The sequence below is a fragment of the Sorex fumeus genome, unplaced genomic scaffold (genome assembly GCF_029834395.1).
Source record: "Sorex fumeus unplaced genomic scaffold, SorFum_2.1 ptg000030l, whole genome shotgun sequence".
NCBI classification, from domain to species: domain Eukaryota; kingdom Metazoa; phylum Chordata; class Mammalia; order Eulipotyphla; family Soricidae; genus Sorex; species Sorex fumeus.
Window position 1 is genome coordinate 17,176,373 of NW_026606087.1, and position 21,881 is coordinate 17,198,253.

A 21,881-nucleotide genomic window follows, 5' to 3' on the forward strand; every position below is an offset into this window, starting at 1 on the left:
AAGAAACAAGAAAATTCTGAATGCAGGGGTGGGGAAGGACGAGGGTGGGGGAGAGAATGGGTACAGCGTGAGAATCAGCCTTCTATGCGTGAGGCCAGGACCCCCCGGCCTACACTGAAGGAAAACACAAAGCGAGATTCGCCGTCCATACATCACAACCATGAACTCGGGCCCGAGCGATACATAGTGCAGCAGGGAGGCACTTGCCTTGTGCGCGGCTGTCCTGGGTTCGATTCTCAGCACCCCACATGGTCCCCCAAGCCCTACCAGGAGTGATCCCTGATCCCTTACCCAGGAGTAAGCTCTGAGCACAACCAGGTGTGGCCCCAAATCCAAAACATAACAAACAACCCCAATACCATTAATTCAGTGATGATAATAGGAGTGTCTGGATCTACTGAGGGAAAGAGTTTTTTTTTTTCTTTTTGGGTCACACCAGCGATGCTCAGGGGTTACTCCTGGCTTTGCACTCAGGAGTTACTCCTGGCGGTGCTCAGAGGACCATATGGGATGCTGGGAATCGAACCCGGGTCGGCTGCGTGCAAGGCAAACGCCCTACCCGCTGTGCTATCACTCCAGCCCCAGAAAGAGATATTTTTTGAAGGGGGTGAGGGTGGTGGGCCACACCCAGTGATGCTCAGGGGTTACTCCTGGTTCTGTACCCTGGGGTCACCCCAGGTGGTGCTTGGGGGTACCGTATACGGGGTGCCGGGATGAAACCCAGCTCAGCCATGTGTAAGGTAAAAGACAGATTATTGAACTGCTCGGAGGCTGGGCACAACCTAGAACCGCGGGAACTGGGAACTGGGCTCCACCTGCCGCTCGCTGACAGCAGGATAAACTATAGATGAAGCAAAGTTTCATTGCAAAAAATAAAATCACAAAAGGATTTTAAAAATCATTCCTGGGGCTATAGCGATAGCACAGAGGCTAGGGTGTTTGCTTTGCAAGCTGACGACCTGAGTCCAATTCCCAGCATCCCATATAGTTCTCTGAGCATTGCCAGGAGTAATTCCTGAGTGCAGAGCCAAGAGTAACCCCTGAGCATCGTCGGGTGTGACCCAAAAAGAAAAAAAATTATTCCCTAAACCTCTGGCAACCCAGAGAATTATCAGTGAAATATTCAACCAGGGAGAGGGCTCGAGGGCATGGCCAGGAGCCCTGACTCCATCCCCACCCCATCCAGCACTAGGCAAAGAGCAGCCCCAGAGAGCCAGAGAGGGGGTCAGGTCAAATCCACCAATTAGTCAAACATTCCTGCAGGATGAAAAAAAAGAAACCATCAAAAGGCAAGAGGAAACCACACACTCAGATCCAGAGCACAGAGTGTTCTTTTTTTTCTTTTTTTTTTTTTTTTTTTTGACTTTTTGGGTCACACCCGGTGATGCACAGGAGTTACTCCTGACTCTGCACTCAGGAATCACTCCTGGCCGTGCTCAGGGGACCATATGGGATGCCAGAGATCAAACCCGGGTCGGCTGCGTGCAAGGCAACAGTCTACCCGCTGTACTATTGCTCTGGTCCCCAGAGTGTTCTTAAAACTCAGAAAACACCTAGAAATAAGAACTAGATCAATTAACTTACAGAAAAAAAAGATGGCCAAAGAATATGAACCAAGAGGCTGAGAGGGTCTGGAGCAGGTACTAGGATAGGTACTACAAAGTGCCCCAATACTGCTAGGAGTGACCCCAAGGACCGAGTCTGGAGTACCCACAGAGCACCTCTGAGTGTGGTGTCCTCTCCCTGATATACATATGTATACACACATTTATACCCGTACCCATATCCATATCCACATATATGAGAGAAAGAGAGAGAGAGAGAGAGAGAGAGAGAGAGAGAGAGAGAGAGAGAGAGAGAGAGAGAGGCTCGTAAAAAAAATTAAAAAAAAAAAGTAAAAGGCCCTCCCGTTGATCATCGATTTGCTCGAGCGGGCCCAGTAACGTCTCTACCATGAGACTTGTTGTTACTGTGTCTGGCATATCGAATACGTCACGGGGAGCTTGCCAGGCTTTGCCATGTGGTCGAGATACTCTCGGTAGCTTGCCGGGCTCTCCGAGAGGGGCGGAGGAATCGAGCTCGGGTCGGCCATGTTGGCCGTGTGCAAGGAAAACGCCCTACCGCTGTGCTATCCCTCCAGCCAAGTATCAACTGAGTCTTGGACAAATGGGAAGGAACTTAACCTCCATAAGAAGAAATGAATTTGGATGCAAACTAGACTGAGGAACCACTTCCCACCTGACAGACATGGGGTGACCAGGGAGGTTCCCGGACCCCTGTGGGTGTCTCTCTGGGGAGCACGGAGACTCTCCTGCCCTTGCTCTTCCTGCCACCCTCCACAGTCAGCACCCGGCCCTGCCCACTGCACCAAGGTTCTGCCCCTATCACCTTTGCTTTTCTGTTTTGTTTCTTGGGACACCTGGCGGTGCTCAGGGGTTACTCCTGGCTCTGCACTCTGGGATCACTCCTGGTGAGCTCGAGGGACCATATGGGATGCCGAGGACCAAACCCTGGTCCATATGAGATGCCGAGGATCAAACTCTGGTCGGCCATGTGCAAGGCAAGCTCCCTATCCACTGTACTATCTCTCCAACCCCCTTTCACATTCATTTTAAGCCAAGTGAAAAAAAAAATTCAGGGTACTGAAGGACCCAAAAAAGATGCAAACCATCAGAAATACAGTAGAGGCTCCTGCTCCTGCCACAGCCGGCGATGCTCAGGGGCTACTCCTGGCTCTGTGCTCGGGGGACCATACAGGGTGCTGGAACTGAACCCCGGTCCACTGTGCACAGGATGGCAAAGCGCCCTGGCCCTGGCTCCGCAGCCTCCATCTTCAAGTGGAAAATGGGGCCTCAAGCTTCCGTGTCCACAGCCTCCCCGCCCTGCTGCTTCCCCGCGCGGGCCCGTCCCCGCTGTACTCACGGCTGTGCTGCCAGGACGAGGGTCCCACACGTGGCGGCTACTCCCGGAGACTCCGCATGGCCCAGGCAGAGCTGCAAGGACAGAGGAAGAAAGTCCGTGAGGCAGGCCCTGGGGTGCGCTGGGGGACCCTGAGGGGAATGTGAGACTCTCTGAGACAGAAGGGCCAACGGGAGACAGACCCCTACCCCAGGGGCACAGTGACCCCGGCTGCAGTGTGGGTCAGACCACCAGACCATGGTGAGCAAGGTGCCAGGGGGAGGGAAGGGGAGCAGAGAGAGGGAGGGAGGGAGGGAAGGAGGGAGAAAAGTCAGAGCAGGAACTGGGGACCAGGGAACCCAGAAGCTGGCAACGGGGCCTCCTACCAGCTCCCAGCAGTTGGGGGCACTGAGAACGGAATGCCAGGGGGGCCATCCAGGTGAGGAGGGGGGTCAGGATCCTCATTCTCTGCCCCTCGGACAGGGCAGGGGGAGCTGGACATGTGTGGGGATGGACCTGTGTAGGGATGGGGCGGACACGTGTGACACAGACCTGTGTACGGATGGGGGAGGATATGCATGGGATGGACCTTGTCGGGATGGTGGTGGACACATGTGGGGTTGGCTAGGAAGGGACAATGCAGCTCTGTGACAGCAGAGGCCCCTCTCAGTGGGACCCTCTCCACTCGGCCCAGTGGGGTGAGGAAGGCCTCTTGCAATAGGGCACGATACCACAGTGGCCTGCTCTCCTAAAAAAGGGGTGTTTGCAGCTGCCAGGGACGTGGGTCAGAGCACAGGAGGCATGTGCTGCCCTGGGCTGAGGCAGATGCAGGCTCGGCAGGGGGCTTGGGGGTTGGGGAGGGGCCGAAGTGGCTGATGAGGCAGGGAGGGGTTCTCTTCAGAAGCCACACCGCTTCTCAGGATGCGCCCGAAACAGGTCAACACTGGAGAACATTTTCAACATGTCCTTCAGGAAAGGATTCCGTTCCCTCCCTGGAACCCCACATGGTGCCCGGTGGTGCCCAGGGGGAGACAGAGCGTAAGAGATGCCAGGGAAGGAACCAGGGTCGGCTGCTCGCAAGGCAAGTGCCTCAAGCCCTTGTGCTACCACTCTGGCCCGGAAATGCATTTTAATTCGTACTTCAGAGGAAGTTGGCAAAAAAAAAAAAAAAAAACCAGCAGATCTGCTCAAACAGAAGGGCAGATGACAGAGACGACCCTCTCCACCCACCAGGCGCTTTATACGAACTTACTCCCTCTTCGCAGCCTCCTCTGCGGTACTTTAAGGGAAAGGCATTGAGACACAGAAAAGCAGTCTGCGTGAACCCCAGAGCCCGGCAAGGGCAGTCTGAGTGTGGTCGCCGCTGCTTGACGCAGCATGACAGCCAGGGGCGACCCTGCCAGAGCCGAAGGGACCATATGTGGTGCTGGGATCACTCAGGGTCAGCTGCGCGCAAGGCATGCCTACCTGCGGTACTGTCTCGGCCTCTCACCTAGTTATTATTATTTTTTTTTTTGGTGGGGGAAGGTGTTAGTTTTTTTCAGGGACCATAGCTGGTGCTGCTCAGGGCTTACTCTTGGCTCTGTGCTCAGGGACCTCTCCTGGCGGGGCCTGGGAGACCATATACAAGGCTTGGGGACTGGCTCTGGTCTGTTGTGTGCCAGGCAAGTGCCTGACCTGCTGTACTATCTCTTCAGTCCCTCCTCTGGGTCTTTTCATTTTTGTTTTATTTGGTTTTGGGGTGGAGCAATAGCACAGCGGGTAGGGCGTTCGCCTTGCACGCGGCCAACATGGCCGACCCGAGTTCGATTCCTCCGCCCCTCTCGGAGAGCCCGGCAAGCTACCGAGAGTATTCGATATGCCAGACACAGTAACAACAAAGTCTCCAATGGAGACGTTACTGGGCCCGCTCGAGCAAATCGACGATCAACGGGAGGGCCTTTACCTTACCTTTTACCTTGGTTTTGGGGACACATCTGGTGATGCTCAGGGCTCAGCACTCATGCCCCTCAGGCTCAAGCCCCTCCCATTTGAGGGGATCGGGATGGTCCAGCCCCATTCCAGGGATCACTCCCGGCAGGGCTCAGGGAACTATATGGGATGCGGGGGACTGAACTTGGGCTGGCCGTGTGCAAGGCAAGTGCCCTCTGCACTGTCCGATGGTGTCAGCCCCTAGCCTGATTCTTTCTAACGGAGGGTAGGCTACAGAGCCCACTCGTGGCCCACGTGGTGCTTCCACCGGATGGTGGGGCTCCCGTCTTGCAGCCATTCTGAACTCACACAGCTCAGGCAGCGCAGGGGCCTCGGCCCTGACAGAGGACGAAATGGGAAACAGGAAACCACTCTGTCCCTGAGAACGGCGGGCTCCTCGGGGCCTCTCCCAAGGTCCTGCTCAGGCCGTGGGCAGGCCCAGGTTCTTCCCAGAGATGCCCCTCCCATTTGAGGGGATGGGGATGGTCCAGCCCCATTCCAGCCCCTGGAAGCAAAAGCCAGTCACAGGCAGCTGAGACAGCAGCTGGGCAGTCAGGGAGGGCTGCCGGGAAGAGGTGCCCAGCTGAGTCACACCAGCGCCTGCAGGAATCCACGGGGCTGAAGCGCCATTGGAAACGTCTCCGGCTGCAGCACATCCCGGCCCTGTGCGGTTCCAAGCACTGCTGACAGCGGTCCCCGAGTAACCCCTGAGCACCACCAGGTGTGGGTACAAAAGAAACAAAATGGCATTGCTTTACCATGCACTGTTCTTTGCATTAATTTTTACTTAAAAATATATTGGGGGGCTGGATTGATAGCACAGCTGGTAGGGCGTTTGCCTTGCACGCGGCCGACCCAGGTTCGATTCCCAGCATCCCATATGGTCCCCTGGGCACCACTGGGAGTCATTCCTGAGTGCAGAGCCAGGAGTAACCCCTGTGCATCGCCGGGTGTGACCCAAAGGTAAAGGTAAAGGCCCTCCCGTTGATCGTCGATTTACTCGAGCGGGCCCAGCAACGTCTCCATTGGAGACTTTGTTGTTACTGTGTCTGGCATATCGAATACTCTCGGTAGCTTGCTGGGCTCTCCGAGAGGGGCGGAGGAATCGAACTTAGGTCGGCCATGTTGGCCGCTTGTAAGGCGAACGCCCTACCCGCTGTGCTATCTCTCCAGCCCCAAAAAAGCAAAAAAAAATATATATATATATTGGGAGGGGAGGGGCGGAGACATCGTACAGTGGATAGGGCACTTGCCTTGCACATGGTTAACCCAGGTTCAACCAGACACATATATTGCTTGGGTCAGACAGACAGTTCAATGCTTTTGCATTCAGGAGCCAAGGGTCTGATCCTGGGGACTGATACCTGTGGTCCCCTGAGTACTGCGAGGGAATGACCCCTGGAGCACAGAGTTAGGAGTACTCCTTGAGCTTCTGAGTGTGGCCCCCAAAGCCAAAACATAAATAAATAAATTAAAATTAAAATTAAATTTAAAAAAATAAATATATTCCTGGGGCCAAAGAGATAGGACAGGGGTTAAGGTACCTGCCTACACCCAGCTAACCCCAATCCAGTCCCCGGCACCCCAGATGGGCCTCTGAGCCCCACCAGGCGTGATGCCTGAGCACAGAGCCAGGAGTGAGCCCTGAGCACCAATGGTGTGGCTCCCAACGCCAGGCTACATTCCGGCTGGCATGACACACATACGCACATATCCGTGTTCTGACCACAGGGCCCTCGCCCCTCCCTCAAGCAGAGCAGGCACAGACAAGGCCCCGCCTCCTCCTGCCCAGGCCTCCGGCGACCCCCATGCACCCTGGCTGCCCCCAGCTCAGGGTAGCAGAGGCGAATGTCACCCTCTCCAACAGCATTGCCACAGGAGGGGCTCCCTCTCCCCCCACCCAGGTGAGACGGCATTACCCCAACAGACCCCCTCACCCCAGTTTCTCCCCCATTCCTCCCCTCCAGCCCCTCTCCGGAGTGTCCACTGTCATCCCGCCCCGCTGCCCTCAAGTCCTGCCCACCATGAGCCCTGGGCCCGCCCTGTCGTTCACAGTTGAAGAAACCCACAGGAGGAAGTGGCTTCTCTCTGACACCCCCCCACCCCATCCCAGGCCTGGGCCGGGCTGGGCCAGCCCCGTCCACAACTCCGTTTCACTTTTGTGCACCAGGAGTGGCACCGGGGAGCCCCCCCAGGTTAACTGCTGACGGTGAGTAAGTAAACCACATCCTTCCACCTTCTGATGCTAATTCCAGGCTGCCTCCTCCAGAAAGTCCTCGGGGCTTGCTTCCGGGGCAGGGGTCCTGGTGACCTCAGAGACCGAGACTTACAGCTCAGCACTGTCCCTGAAGGCTCCGTGTGTGTGTGTGTGTGTGTGTGTGTGTGTGTGTGTGTGTGTAGGGGGGTATTCATCTCTACTACCCAGGTTGGCCCAACTCCTAAGCTGGAGTATTCTGAACCCCTGCCTATTTTCTCCCCTTCCATAGTAAAGGCCAAGATCTGGCTGGGATAGGGGTGCACAGTCCCGAGGAAGGAACGGTCACCTGGAATGGACCCGAGCCCTTCTGGCTGGAGCCCCCAGGGGGGAGCTGCACCTCCACACCCCATCTCCGTCCAGGCCTCGCGGGTCCCTTGGGCCATACCCGTCCACGGCTGCCTGTGCGGCAGGAAGGTGACCCCACGTTTCAGCTCGGGACAGGCACACCCTCACTTCCTCTCCTAAGTGGCCACCCCGGGCCGTCTCCTGCAGGGTTCCGCCTCTGTCCGGGCCCCGGATGCTCACCCTGCTTCACACAGCTCCTGTGAGGTCCAAGCTGGCCTGGCCCTGGGCGCAGTGTGTGCAGCAGGCTGGTGGGGGACCTGAGGGGGTGCCCTTCTGCACGCACCCCCGGGAGAGTCGGGGTGAGGAAGCCAGGGCAGAGCAGGGGGAGCTGAGCAGGGGTATGGAAGGGCAGCAGGAACCCCAGAGGCGGGGGTGGGAGGGAGCACTGTGCAGCCCGAGCCTGCCGGGCACAGTGCCAGTGCACGGGATCTGCATGAGTCAGGCTGGTCAGGCCCTGAGGATCCCTCCCAGGGCGCTGGACACCCCTCAGCAGCTCCCCGGCCCTCTATCCCCCCCCCCCCAACCCTGCTTTTCTGCTCTCCCTGTCTCTGCAGAACCCAGCCGGGGTAGGGGGCGTCTTGGTGCCCTGCAGGAATGAAGAAGGGGAGGGTGGCAGCAGGATGGGGTGGGTGGGCTGGTTCTCCCATGGCACCCTCTGCCCCCATCCCCCACTGGGTGTCCTGGACCCCTGTGCACAGACCTCAGGAAACCCCTTAGAGCTCCCCTCAGGGGAAACAGACCTCCAGCTTGGGCAGGTCCAGCCTGGCTGCAAACCACATCATCCCCACACCACAAATGCACCCCATACAGCCTCAGAACACATATACACACACACACACACACACACACACAAACACACACACACACACAGAGCCCCAGCAGCCACCCAGCAGGTCCACACCATCCCCACACACAAATGCACCCCATACAGCCTCGGGACAGACAGACAGACAGACAGACAGACACACACACACACACACACACACACACACACACACAGCCCCAGCAGCCACCCAGCGGGTCCTATCTGTCCCCAAGAGACCCAGGTCCATCTCCCATGCACCCTGCCAGACAAGTCTAACCCAGAGTCCTGGGTCCCGAGACCCCGCTACCCCAATGACTGCCCACCCCACCCTGGGGTACCTGTGGGGAGGGTCCCCGGGGCCTCTGAGCTCCCCTGCAGCTCTCGGGGCTCCTCCCAGGACTCGGCTAATGCAGGCCGCAGGCCTGGGAAACACTTCCCGTAGCAATGAGGAACTGGGTGGGGGCTGGGCTCCCAGCCAGGAGGGTGCAACGGCAGCACCCCCTGCCCTGCGCAGGAGACGGCTCCCCCAGTCCCCTGGGCTTCAAACAGGCAGCTGCTGCACCCCTGGGCCGAGAAACTCCACTTTCCGTGTCTCAGGCATTGAGGACCACTGCATACGGTCCCAGGGAGCCTGCTGGGGTGCCCTGACCCACCACGTCTCTGCCCCAGCCCTGTTCCTGGCACCCACTGTCCACAGGGTGGCCTTGGGTCTCCGTGGAGAGGCCAATGAGGTGCAGTGGGCAGTGGACACTGGGTCAGGCTTGGGGACTGGGTGCGGGTAGGAGGGCTGGAGAAAGGCCCAGCAGACCCCAGGATGCAAGTCTGGGCCCACCCCTGGCTCCCCGCACACCCTGAGCCTCACTGTGCCCTGCTGTCCAGGTGTGTCCCGGGGCCTCACTCCCTCTCCTGCTGCCGACACACACACTTCCTGTGCCCCCCTCTGCCACCCGGGCCAGGCCTCTTGACCACAGTCCATCCTGAACAGAGGCACCTGGGCGAGCTGGGCCAGCCTTGCGTTCTACAACTGTTTTGCTGTTGTTGTTGTTTTTTTGGGGGGTCACACCCAGCAGTGTTCAGGGGTTACTTCTGACTCTGCACTCAGGAATCACTCCTGGCAGTGCTCGGGGGACCATATGGGATGCTGGGAATGGAGCCCAGGTCGGCCGCATAACAGGCAAACACCCTCCCTGCTGCTGCACCATCACTCCAGCCCCACAGGCTGGACCTGTTAACCCAAATACCAAGGCTGCCACACCCTGCCTCCAGCCATGCCCCCGGCCCCCCACCCACCCCACCCAGTGCCCCAGAACCCTTGCCCCCCATTCCTCTCTGAACTCACCAGCTCCTATCCTGGGGAGACAGAGCCACCTCCAACCTAGGCCAGGGCAGGGAGGGGGACTCTGAGTAAATCAGAAAAAAGTGGTTCTTCCTTCAGGAGCCCCATGGGGCCGCAGCTCAGCAAAGAGAACAGCCAAGTTTCGCTCCTCCCACCCTCCAGCACACACACACACACACACACACACACACACACACACACACACAACCAGGCCCCGGTGGAGGCAGGATATTTCAACAACCTCCCCGCCGCAGCCCCTTCAGCATCACCCTAACAGAATTTGAAACCAAATTTATTCATGACCCAAGATCATTAAGAAGAGAGAGTATCGGGGTAAACGCTTGCCTTGCACTCAGCTGACCCTGGTTCGATCCCCACACCCGTATGTTCCCGCAGGGCCACCAGGAGTAAGCCCTGAGCACAGAGCCAGGAGCAGCCCTGTGCCCTGACAGGTGTGGGCCTCCCTAAATCACAGTCATTTTAAAATAACAAAAAATAAATAAAGGGAGCTTTTGCTAGTTGCTCCACCACCCCAGGTGAGACCTGCCTCCTGGTTACCACTGGGCCTATTCTGGAATGGGAGGCAGACCCCCTCTCTCCTGGTGGATCCCCGAAGCCTCCACACCCGACCTACTCCGGAGTAAGGGCCCACACCAGGGCTCCTGAAGCATGCGGCCACTTACACAACCACATGACAGATCTACTTGAGAAATTCCACGCTGCTCACTATTATTCTTCCTGACACTGCTGAGGATGGGCAGAGAAGACAGAGCGCAACCTCCGGCTTAATCCCCCAGCACCTTCCAGGGCAGGTAACTACAAAGACTTAGCAATTGTATAGCAATTCATCATCACAAATTGACTTTTACTGATTTGTCCTCTGATAATTGTAGTTGCCATTCGCAGCACAGCAAGAACACTAGGAAACCAATGGGGGAAACATGTAAAAGCCCACCAAGCTCAATGAAAGAAAATAGTATCACGGAAGACATAAGCAACACCGGTAATTCCTCAGACAGTGCCTCGAGAGGTACCAGGATGAGGTTCAGTGAGTTCAAAGAAACAATAGCACAGGCAGTCAGCAAAGGGCAAGAAAGTGTGAGAGTCAGAATGAAAAAAAAAAAAACTACTACGATCAGATATAAAGGAAATGCAGCGCATGGTAGGTGATATATGAAAAGTCAACAGAAGCTCTGAATAGCAGAATAATAAGCTGAGCAAAAGGATCAAAGAGCTCCTAGATCCCAGATAAGAAGGAAACCACTAGGAAGTAGCAGAAAGTGGCAAAATAGTCCAGAAAAAAAAAATGAACCAGCCTATCATAAATGAACCAGTTCCCTTCATAACAGAGAACTATGGAATGAGTTCAAGAGGAAAAATATAAGAATCATTTGAGTCTCTGAAGAAGAGGAGGGCAAATGTGATGAAGACACAATAGGTTAAATCACTGATAAGAACCTCCCAGAGTTCAGGATTACAGGCACTGAGATCCAAGAGGCCCAAAGGGTCCCAGTGAAAACAGACGCAATCAGGAAAACTCCAAGACACATTAGACTCAAAATGATAAAATTCAAAAACAGAGACAGGATATTGAATACAACAAAATCAAAAAAGGAACTTATACACAAAGGGAAAATGTGCAGCAGAGTTATCAAATGAGACTCTATGAGCCAGAAGAATATAGAAGGATACAGTACAAAAACTCAACAGAAGGAACACCTTCCCAAGAATACCCTCTCCAGCCGGATTATCATTCCGACTTGAATGAATATGCCATCATTCATTTATTATTCAGAGTACACAGAGCTTCATGGGCGGGCAGTGGCTTAGGGAATGCATAGCCTTGAAACCAGTTTTGCAAGAAGCGTTGCAAGGGCTCCTTAAAGGACAGGAGAAACTGCCCATCCTGTGGCACTGAGTAGGGCATCACTAATGGCGCATGTGGTTGTCCTCTGCTAGAGTAAGAAAGGTTTAAAATGTACAGCAATTCATCACCACGAATTGACTTTTATTGGTTTATTTTCTGATAATTCTATTTGCCATTCCTTTAAGTTTTATTGGACCAAGTAATAAGAACTAAATTGCTATATGCCTGCCAGAGGGATAGGCTGGGGTGTGGGGGAAACCTGGGGACAATGGTGGCAGGAAGGGTGTTGGAATGTGTGCCCGAAACATACGTTCATTACTTTATTATCAACAATAAAGTCCTAAAAAAAAAAAGGCTCAGGCCAGAGATACAGAGCTGAGTGCATGGCACGCGGGAGGCGTAGACCAAGCCCCAGCACTGCACAGTTCACTGCCAGGAGAGACACCCCCTCCACCACCACCACCCTAGCGACAAGCCAGCAGGTGCCCTGGAGCACAGCTGAAACAAAAACAAAAGTCAGGGACAGTGGACAGACACTCCCAGCTCACTCCCGGCCACCTAGAAGACTATCACCTTCCATCACCTTTTAAAACCTTCCTGGAAACTTTCATACTGGGTTAACACTTGAATAATTAGGGGAAAAGGGACTTCTCAAGTCTATTAGAACTGAGTTTGTTCCCTAACATCATCACTACAAGGAGGGCTGACAGTTTGAACAACATAAACAGGAGGAAGAGAACCATTTACTGTGAAGGAGACTGCTGGCTTCCTGGGCCATCTGGACTGGACAATGGCCCCCACCCTGACTACCTGCAGCGACTCTGGGCCAGCGGCAGAGCCCTAGAGGGGGAGGGGCCTGAGGTCCCTGCGACCACCAGAAAGCACCAGACCCTCACCTCAGCTGGCCAAACCCTCCCCCCAGCCTGCCAGACCCTCACCTAGCACCTCCTATGGGAGGTGGGGAGAGAAGGGTGGAGCGTGTGGTGACGTCTGAAGTATTTCACTCACAAATAATGACACGGTCAAATGGCCTGGACTTTAGACCTTGTCCCAGTCTATAACAGATTAACTCCCACTCCTACCACGTAAGCCCCAAATGGACCTCTCGGGACCATGCCAACCTTCCCCCTAACTGTGCCCCTCCCTTACCAAGCTCTGGACATGCATCCCCTCCTGCACCCCCACTTCCCATCCTCCTCACACTCCCCCAGCCTGCTTAGACCCCTGAGCCTTCCCGCTGCCCGCTGCCTGTCCCCCACCTGTGGCCAGGACCCCTGCCCAACCCCACCCTGACCCAGGCTACCTTCACACCCACACCTGACTCCAGGTCCCAGCTCAGCACCCTCCCAGGCTCCCCACTCTCCCCACAGCACCCGACACCCAGGCAGACCCAGACACCCACGCCCAGGATGCAACACTGCCGGGGGAGAGGGGTTCCCCAAGAAGGGGCTGGCCAGGAGTGGGCAGCAGAGGGGCCGCGGGGCAACCCCAGGAAGATCCTCTGCAACCCCCACTTTCCATTGGGTGGGGGAGAATCGAGAGTCAACGGAGCCAAAACAGGAGGAAAGGAGGAGGCCGCAGCAGGTGCTCCGGTGACCTCAGAATTCCTGCCCGCCCCTGCCCACTGGGAAGGGAAGAGAACGTTGCTTGAGGCTGCCCCACTCCTCAAGCACCCCCACCCTGAGGCTCCACTGCATCCCAGGAGGGGCAGCCCACCCAGGAGATCAGGAACACAAACCTGTCCTCTCCCAAGGTGGTTCTGGGGGGTAAGTGGCACCTGGCAGGTACAGCACCCAGAGGAGGGGACTGGGCCGGAAGAGACGGAGGTGGGGGGCTGCGGCCTCTCGGGCTCAGCCTCCCACTAGACAGGACAGACCTGGCGCTTTGCCCTCACCCCGCTAAGGTAACCAGGGCCTGACTGTGGCCACTGCAGAAAGGGGGACACGAGGCTGTCCCCCAAGTGGCTGGCTTCAGCCAACCCTCCCTCCCGCCCCCAGACAAAGGTGCACAGCCCCCGAGGCCAGTAGGCACTCAGGTGGACTGGAGCTCGGGATAGACGCTGGGCACCACCCAACCTCCCATACTCCCAGTGCTCCCCCCTGCCCCCCAGAAATAGCCTCAGGAAAGCTGAGGTTCACTTGCCCAGCATCACACCACAGCCAGAACCCAGGCCCGTAACTGGCCAGGCCCTCCACTTTCCAGGGGACAGTGCGGAGACAGCCAGGGGCCCGAAGACCTTGCTGAGAGACCCTCCCCCCACGTCAGACCAGTGCTGCTGCTGGCGGTGATTTCTTCTTGGGGGTGGGGGACACCGGACAGTGCTCAGGGCTTACTCCTGGCTCTGCGCTCGGAAACCACTCCTCGCGGGCTGGGTGGGCCAAGGGGGGAGGTTCACCCAACTCCTCTGCCTGGGCTCCCACACCTGCACTCCGAGGACCAGAGCAGCTCCCGCCTGCAGGCGAAGGAGGAACAACTGCCCACCTCCACGCAGACCCCGTCCCCCTCCTGCAGGCGCCCCAGACCCAGGCTGCTGTGTATACCCCTGGGCACCGCCCCTGGGGCTGGGTTGCCACACTGCAGGTCGATCTGCAGCCCTCAGCCCCACCGCATGAGTCCTTCCCCATTTAGGCGCAGGCTTTGAGGCTGGAGGCCCGAGTTCCAGACACAGTACTGCACGGAGCAACCCGCTCAGCCCAAGACCCAAAGGAAAAAGCGCCCCTGGGTCTCAGGTCTCCTGCCCTGTCCCACTCCGCAGCACCCCGCCAGGGCGGACCATGGCACACAGTTATCTCAGAAGCGCTCACTGTCCCTCTGCTCGCCCGTGGTGACACCTGTCCTGCAGATGCCCGGTGGGAGAGAGAGCGGGACGCTGTGTGAGGCCAGCGTCAAACCTCTGGCCAGAGATCCCACTCCCAGCCGCCCCTCCCCCACGCCGCGTCCCCCAGTACACACCCTCTAGGTTGAGTTTGCCTCGTCCTTCCCGTCCTGAGCTTGCCCTGCCTGGCCACTTCCTGCTGTGCAGGCCAGATAAAGCACTGCTGGGGGGGTGCCCCTGGCCCGCAGGGATGTGCAGCTTGCGGCCCCCTCCACGGTCCCTGCAGGCCCAAACCACCCCGGACATCCCGGGGTGAGGCCTGAGGCCAAGCACTCCCAGGTCCCTTACCAGGCAGCCCCTCTGGTGCTTGCCCACCCTTCCTGTGCCGAGGCCCCCGTGTGCCAGTGGGGCTCAAAGGGCCTCAGGCCTGCCTCCTGCCACCTACCCCTCTCCTCTGCCACTCCCCTCTGGGGCTTTTTCCGAGGGACTTTGTCCACCACACTCCTGGGGCCCATGACACCTACCTGGTGACACCTTCCTCCCCTCCCCCTCCAGCGCCAGCGATGGATGAGTCCCAGGTCCCAGGTCTAGCACGCCAGGGTGTCACCTGCTGCGACCGTGTCACTTACATGTGCCATGAGCTTACACTGAGCCAGAGCCCCTGGCTGGGGTCTGATGCCTGCCCCAGGTGGGGAGCCGCTGACAGAAGGAACCACCCCCAACTGGACAGAGGGGTGGCATGGCCCAGGCAAGGCGTGGCCTGATATGGGCCACGGTGCCCCCTGGGGCCAAAGCATGATGGGATGGCGACCACCACCACCCCCCCACCCCCAGGCAAGGCGCCTTCCCTTTCCTGATGCTCACCCCGTTACAGCTCTATCCTCTGCCTGCAGGCCCCAGCACCCATGCCCCCAAACGCCTGTTCGTTACTCATTTAGGAACCCCTAAATGCAACTCTCTCCCCTTCCAGAAGAGGCACGAGAGCTCCAGGAAGTCCAGGAGTTGCACCCCCATCCCCACCTGCCCAAGCTTCCATGAGTCTGTTCCTTGGAGGAGTTGGGAGGAGAGGAGGAAGTGGAGGAACCCCCACCTGCAAATGGGTTAGGTGGCCCCTGTTGAAGAGATGCGGTTTTTCAGCCAAGCGTGGGTAGAAGGGTGCCCTGCCATGTCCCTGGAACAGAAACTGGAACAGAACCACCAGAACCACAGAGCACCTCCTGCACCTCCTGCCCTAGAGTGCCAGGCCCCGCGCAGCAGGCCCGGGCTGGAAAGGAGAGAGGAGGGGAAGTCGCCCCCAGAGTGAGGGAGAACCCCCACGCCGTCATCAGGCAAACCTCAGCCACTCCCACCAGGCACGGGAGCCAGCAGAGCTTTTCACCACAGACCCGGATAAGTGACCCCACTCCGGCTGGGGGAAGCCTGGCCCCGGGTCACCACAGCGCTGGGTGCAGAATCAGGCCCCTCTTCCCCCAACCAGTTGGACGTGGGGTACTGAGCACACCCCACGAAGATGGAAGCCCAGGTCCTCCCAGGGAACTCCAAGACCAGCTCTGCAGCAAGGGCCACACAGCCCCGAAGACACACAGACACATGCACAGCACCGCCCCAGAGGTAGGCGGGGCAGGTACGACCTGGAAAGTATGCATTAGCGACAACACACACACACACACACACTCTAACACTCTCACAAAGCTCTCCCACACATTCTCACAACACTCTCACACCCCATGCACACTCTCACACATTCACATACACTCTCTCAACACATATTCATACACATTCTCACATACACACTCTCACTTTTATAATTATACACACTCTCACACACATTCCCTCATACACACATACTCTCACACATACACATACACACACTCACACCACACTCTCATATATACATTCTCACTCTCTCACACACACACTCTTACATATACACTCTCACAAATACTCTTTCACATTCTCTCACACACACTCTTTCACATGCATACTCTCTCACACTCTTACAACACACTGACACACACACACACACACACACACACACACACACCCCTACCTGATGCTCTGAGGAGGGCCTGTCTCCCCCATCCCGTCATTCCCTCCCCAGAGTAGCTGGGGAGCCTGTAGGATTCCCCAGGGTGAGACCCCAGCCCTGCCCCCTGAGGCAAGGCCCTGGCTCCCTATTTGGTCTCCATGCTCAGGTTCCCCTCCTCTCTGAACCCCTTGTCCCTCTGGGCCCCCCTGGGCTGGAGTTCCAGGCTCTTGGCCATGGTCATCTCTGCGTTCTTGGCCTCTGAGCTCTGGAACTGCCTCCTAGGCTTGCCCTGTCGGACACCCCCGGCCGTAACAGATCCAGGCACCTTGCGAGTTTGGGGAGAGAGACTCGGAGCCCGGGACGAGGCGGGCGAGGGGTGGGTCCAAAGGAAGGTTAGGGGCTTCAGAGGCCCGGCAGGAAAGGGGTGTGCTGACCTGAGCGCCCCCCTCCCTTCCCACTCTTCCCTCAGAGACTGAAAGCCCACACCTTTGCCTCTGCTCAAGGGTCTTTGTCAGCAAAAGTCCCCAAGATCCCCCAGCCCCAGTCACGGGCAGCGAAAGGACAAAGGATGGACTGGACAAGAGCAGAGAGCTCAGGAGAGGCTCATCTTGGGGTGGGCTGACGGGGCTCAGCTCACGCCAGTGTCAGCCCAGTCTCCCCTCAGCAGGTTGCAGCCAAGTCACCTGAATGGGCGCCCCAGGCCCTGCCCTGCCTGCCGCCCCTGTGGGGACTTCCCGGAGTGGAATAGCGCCGGCTCCCTGCTGTCTGGGGAGGCTCCTGGGGCTCAGGGTTCTTTCTGCACAGCAGATATCCAGGTGCCCCTCCCTCCTGGGGGGGGGGGAGGGGGAGAATCTCAGGCAAATCACAGAACCCACCCCCACCCCCAACTGCTCTGTGAAATGGAACAATGCGCTTCCCCTGCCAGACAGCCCTGAGACACAGCGACACCCCGGAACTGGCCCAAGCAAGCCTTCAGGAACAGTTCCACTGTAGCCAGTGCTCAGTTTCTTACCCAGATCACTCCTCAGCCCGCAGCCCCTCCCCGCCACCCTGTCCCCATGATCTACGACAGTCGTCCTGACCGTGGGGCAGGATTTTCCCTTCTGAATTATGGCCCAAGCCATGAGACAAAGAAGTTCCACAGGAAGAACGTGCAGACGGCCAGTCTCGCACTGTGTCCCGCCAGCCCCCCACGTCTGCTCCCGGCTACCCCTAACCTGGGGTCTCCTCTCAGAGTTGGTCCAGCCCCCCAGAGCCCGGCTGCAATGTGAGGGTCTGGGGGCCTGACAGGAGTGGGCTCAAGTGGGCGGAATGTCCTTTCTCCTTTCTGATCAGGGAGGTGGGGGTGCAATCTGCATCAGGCCCTGGGGGGTGTCTATGAGGACCCCACACACAAGAGCCCCCTAAACACAGACTAGAGGACACGATGTCCCCACAGAACTTCTTGAAATATGTACCCCCGTGCAGGGCTATGGAGGAGCTGGGTGCAGCCTGAGAGAGACGGGAAGAGGGTCACCCCCAGAAGTTGGCTGTTCCCAAAGGAGAGGCCAGGGTCTTTGCTGCACGGAGTCACTCTCCCAGGGAGGCTGGGGACACCATCAAGGGAAGATTCCCTGCCTGGGCCCACCTGATCTTGAGCTCTTGTTCAGGGGGTGAGGTCAGACTTGGGGAGAGAAACCCAGGGTCCTAATCCAATGTTGACCACTGACTTCACCAGGGAGCACTCGCCTCGCTGTGCCTCAGTTTCCTGCTCTGCACAAAGGCACCTAAGCCCCACGGTGGCTGGGGGTTGGCAAGACGGGTTATTGCCCATGGAGATGTGGGCACCGAGCAGGCTCCTCGCACCGTCGCCCCTCCCTCACCCTTGGTTTCTTCCCCGAGCTCACAGGAAGGTGACCCTTACCTCAGGAACCGAGGCCAAGGAAAGCCGCCACCGTGCAGGGGCAGGCGGGCACACAGTTGGTCCTCAGGTCTGAGCACGCTCCCGCAAGTTCTTTCCCTTCCCCAAGACGGCTGCACTGAGCCCGCCACGGTCCAGCCCCGGCCTGGGACCTCAGTCACCCAATCTTTGAAAGACACTTCCGGGCCCAGGGGCCCCTGGTGGGGCAGACCACATCTGCTCCTGCCGTCCTCCCATGCCGCAGCCCCATATCTAACTCCTGCTGCACCAAACCCTGGGGTGCCTGCAGTGGGCTGGGGAGGGGGGGGAGGGCAGGGGATGGGGTGGACAGCTGGAGGGAAGCACATTAGCCCTCTAGCAGCCCTGGGGCCAGTCCCGACGCCCAAGGGTTAAGATGCAGAGGGAAGGCGGGGGCCCGGGGTCAGTGCTGGACAGGCGGGCCTGCAGCCCAGTGTCTCCTCCCCTCCCCCTGCCCTGGGAACAGAGGCCGCTTGTCTGAACACCAGCCGGCTGGCTTTGAGCTTGGCCAAAGGGAGAATGGGGTGGGACGGGGAGAGGGTCCCCTAGAGCGGAGGGGACTCCCTTCTCTCTAGCCAATGCTCTGGGCTCATTTCCAGGCTCATCCACCACTCGCCCCACAGAGTCTGAGGCCTGGGACCCCTTGGAACTCACCCCTCTTCCCACCCAGGTACTCCCTTTGCTCGTGAGGAAAATCCCACTGGGGCAGGATGGTTCGAGCAGGGCCCATGTCTTGCTCCCACAGAGTCTCTCTGGAGACTGGGACCAGAAGCCCCCCCCCCAGGGGAAACTGAGACTTCAAGAAGTTTGGAGACCCCCCAGCTCCTTGTGTGTGGAGGCTTGACAGGACCCCTTGGTCCTGCAGGTCCCCCCCCACCCTGACCCCCGCAGCTGCAGGAAGACCCTCCCTCTCCTGGAACATCCAACAGGGAGGAAACTGGTAGGCAGGCAGGGAGAGCAGCCTGCAAGGAGCGCTGGAAGCACGGCTGGAGCCCCGGGGTAGGGGGTTGCCGCTGGGGCTGAGTGGGGCAGTCAAAACACTGCAATGAAGCTGGGGGCAATGTGGGCTGTGGCGGTGGGGGCAGCTTGGGATGCCTTGCTGCTACCCCACATTAGTGACCAATCAGCAAATGGGGAGGGGGGGTGTCTGTCCAGAGGCTGTGATCTGGGCAATCCCCAGTCAGGCAGGCGGTGTGGGGGTGAATTCTCTCGAAACCCTGTCTGGCCTGTCTTCCTGCCACATCCAACTTCCATGCCTCAACAAGAGGGAGTCCCTGCCCTCATCCTGCTGAATTACCACCTCCCAGTCACCTCCCGCATGCCAGCATCCCTCGGTCCTAGCCCTTCATTCCCTCTGGACCTGTCTGCACCCGTCTTCCTGGAGCAGGGCTCCTTCTACCCTGTAATGAATGAGCTGCTGGCTGGGAGGCCTCCCCTAGACACTGCTCTCCAGGGTACCAGTCTGGAGGGGCCAGGATGCGGTCAGATCCTTAGCAGACGGCTGATCCCCATCTGCCAAGCTCCCCCAAGTCTCCCCAGGCCAGAGAGGGTTCAGGGCCAGGGGCACATGCATGCCACAGAGGCCAGACTGTGAGGGCTCTAAAGCAGAGCTGGCGCGCACACCACCGCCCCCCCCCTGCCCCCAGGACCGGACGGGACCCTGCCCGCCCCCCGTGTCCCAGGCTGCTTCCCAAGCCGGTTCTCTCCCTTCCCCACCACCCAGGGCCGGCTTGACCCCGTTCTGTGAACACACTTCCTCTTCCCAGCAACTGGGCCAGGTATGGGGCTCTTGGGAGGCCGTGCCCCCCTTTACCGGCGGGGACCTGCGGCGCCGAGACCGGAAGTCATCTGCCCAAGGTCAGCGGAGCCTCAGGTGCAGACAGACACGGGATCAAGTGGATGTGCGGAGCTGCACGGGGGTCGGGCGCTCAACCGGTGGGCGCCCTCGGTTCATCCAGGGGGAAGAGCAAGCTTCCCGGCGCCCGTCACCTTCCCGGCCCGGGCTGACGGCGGCGAGGCGCTGATCTGCCGCCCGACGTCAGGGGGCGACCCCCAAGCCAGGAAACAGAGCACCCCCCCCGCCCCCCGAGCACGGCGACCCGGCCGCGGAAGTCGGCGCCCCGCGCAGAGTGAGTGCCCGCGCGGCCTCGGCGTTCCCGTCTGCGGAATGGGGAAATTCGGGCCACACCTGCCCCACGAGCGGGGCGCCCAGGTGGCTCCGGCCGCGGCACTGACCTGTCCGGAGCGAAGACTCCTCGCAGGGGCCCCAGGTCTCGGGGTCGCCGGAGAATCACGCCGCCGCTGCCAACTCGCGGCCAACAAGCCGGGCGCGCCCACCCCGCCGGGCGCTTCCGCCAGCCCCACGTGACGCCCCGGGACGGGAGGGCGGGGCCACGCGAGGCCCCGCCCACTCTGGCCCCGCCCCGCCCGCCCGCCCGCCCTCCCGCTGGCCGTGCGGACCGGTGCCGCGGCGTCTCTCTCGCGTCCCGCTCCCACCACCCGCTTCTCTCCCAAGTCTCTTCCTGAGTCTCCCAGCCTCATGTCACCCCTCTCTGGGCGGCTCTGCTCCAGGGAGTCGCAACAGACACAGCCGGGGGCTCTGTCTCCCCAGGGCGGTAAGGGGTGGGGAGTTGGACATAGAATGATCGAGACCCTCCCTGGACCTCCTCCCGAAGTCCTTCCTTCCTCATCTCGTGCTGGGAAAAGATTACCCTCTCTCCTGGGCCCACAACTCTCACCGACAGGCTGACAGAGGGAGTTGCACCTGTTAATGGAGCCCCCCAATACTTCGGGTGAGAGTCCTGCACCCAGACTGACACCACCGCTGGCCCAGAGAAGGGCAGACCCCAACTATCCCGCCAGCTCATATACAGAGCAGGTGGGGTCAGGTAGGATCTGCAGAAATTCCTGAACGCCAAATCAGGGACCCTCACTTCTCTGTATACTCCTATTTTCCCCTCTGCCTGGCAGTTCCCGCCAGGGTAGAGGATGTGGGATAGATACACTGATTTTGGAAGGTGCTCATTTGTCTCCAGAACGTCCCAGTCCCAAATTCACATGGGGTATAAAATCACTGAAGACGGGCTGGAGCGATAGCACAGCGGGTAGGGTGTTTGCCTTGCACGCGGCCGACCCGGGTTCGATTCCCAGCATCCCATATGGTCCCCCCAGCACCTCCAGGAGTAGTTCCTGAGTCTGTGAGCCAGGAGTAATCCCTGTGCATCACCGGGTGTGATCCAAAAAGAAAAAAAAATCACTGGAGGGAGGCAGAGGGGGTTGCCCTAGGGTTCAAAGCTGCCAGTTAAACAAGGACCAGGACACCAGTATCTGACCACAAGCATGGGACTGGGGCCCCTCCTCCCCTCTTCCCCATGCCCCACTTTAATACAGGACAGGGTCCGAGGATGTGGTTGAGTGTAGAGGACTTGGCTTGCGTAAGTCCCTGGGCTTGATTCTTCCAAGACATAAAACAACTAAAGGAGGGCTTGAATCACTGCTCCCAGTCCTGCCATGGCACTAGAGTCGACGTCTTTATTGCAGAACAAGCTGGACCCAACTTTCAGTCCTGTTGCACTACGACCCAGGACCCCTCCCTTTCCATTCTGCAGTGACAGGAGTGTTGGTTCCGCCTCCTGGACCA

The 21,881-nt window shown here is 58.6% G+C and overlaps 2 protein-coding genes across 2 annotated transcripts in view; both read right to left on the bottom strand.

Annotated features, from left to right (window-relative positions):
* The window catches only part of ARAP1 (ArfGAP with RhoGAP domain, ankyrin repeat and PH domain 1), a 57,769-nt gene extending 37,259 nt beyond the window's left edge, over window positions 1-20,510 (bottom strand). The window contains exons 1-2 of the mRNA XM_056116007.1: window positions 20,477-20,510; window positions 2,923-2,993 (exon numbers count right to left, since the gene is read on the bottom strand). The gene's annotated coding sequence lies outside the window, so the exon portion shown is untranslated. The remainder of the gene's footprint in view (window positions 1-2,922; window positions 2,994-20,476) is intronic.
* Window positions 1-21,881, bottom strand: part of FCHSD2 (FCH and double SH3 domains 2) — a 365,756-nt gene that overhangs the window by 25,871 nt on the left and 318,004 nt on the right. The window lies entirely within an intron of this gene.